Here is a 1252-nt window from a genome sequence, read left to right as displayed (position 1 = left end):
TTAGTCATCAGCCTGCCTAACAGTTACTTTTTCAGAGACATAGATGCCATCCAAAAATTTCCTGATATCCTTGTTTTTAACTGTTGTGGCTTGCTGAATTTGAAACAAGCTGAGTGTCATTTCCTTCAAGGATTAATTTATCTTTCTGGGTTTGAGATACTGAACAAGCAACACCTGGTCTCATCTGAACCCTGCAGATGTATTTTTCACCCAAGAAATTTCGGATTTCCACAAGAGACCCATTCTCCTGGATAATGATGTTGATGGGGAAGTGAACATACACAGACCTCATCTTGTAACAGAAGCCCAGTGTAACACCCTTGATCATGTTCTGTACATGACTACAAATATGTCAACCCAGAGCCTCTTTTTTTTTTTCTTTCCGATAAGACTGAGTTCTACGTTGATGTGATTGAAGTTCCTCCACAGGGTTGCTCTGGGGCCTTTTTTTTTTTTTTTTTTTTTGAGACGGAGTCTCGCTCTGTTGCCCCGGCTGGAGTGCAATGGCCGGATCTCAGCTCACTGAAAGCTCCGCCTCCCGGGTTCACGCCATTTTCCTGCATCAGCCTCCCCAGTAGCTGGGACTACAGGCGCCCGCCACCTCGCCCGGCTAGTTTTTTGTATTTTTTAGTAGAGACGGGGTTTCACCATGTTAGCCAGGATGGTCTCGATCTCCTGATCTCGTGATCCGCCCGTCTCGGCCTCCCAAAGTGCTGGGATTACAGGCTTGAGCCACCACGCCCGGCCGCTCTGGGGCCTTTCACGATAACTGTGTGTCCCTTTAGAGTAATGTCGACATTTTCTGGAATGTCGATAGTCTGATTGCTGAAAATGGTCTTCATTCTCACAGTAGACGTGGCAAAGAAAGACAGGATGTTTCTAGACCACGGTTTTGTTTTTGTTTTGTGATAAAAAAAATGTAACATCAATTTACCCTCTTAACAATTTAAAAATATACTGCACGGGCCGGGCGCGGTGGCTCAAGCCTGTAATCCCAGCACTTTGGGAGGCCGAGACGGGCGGATCACGAGGTCAGGAGATCGAGACCATCCTGGCTAACACGGTGAAACCCCGTCTCTACTAAAAATACAAAAACTAGCCGGGCGAGGTGGCGGGCGCCTGTAGTCCCAGCTACTCGGAGGCTGAGGCAGGAGAATGGTGTAAATCCGGGAGGCGGAGCTTGCAGTGAGCTGAGATCCGGCCACTGCACTCCAGCCTGGGAGACAGAGCCAGACTCCGTCGCAAAAAAAAA

At 48.2% G+C, this 1252-nt stretch overlaps 1 pseudogene; it reads right to left on the bottom strand.

Moving 5' to 3' along the window:
- LOC117069285 lies at positions 1 to 842 on the bottom strand (annotated as a pseudogene).
- Positions 843 to 1252: the final 410 nt, after the last annotated feature.

The sequence above is a fragment of the Trachypithecus francoisi genome, unplaced genomic scaffold (assembly GCF_009764315.1).
Source record: "Trachypithecus francoisi isolate TF-2019V2 unplaced genomic scaffold, Tfra_2.0 Lachesis_group3, whole genome shotgun sequence".
NCBI classification, from domain to species: Eukaryota; Metazoa; Chordata; class Mammalia; order Primates; family Cercopithecidae; genus Trachypithecus; species Trachypithecus francoisi.
The sequence above is the reverse complement of the archived record's forward strand: the minus strand, read 5'-3'. Positions and strand labels throughout refer to the sequence as shown.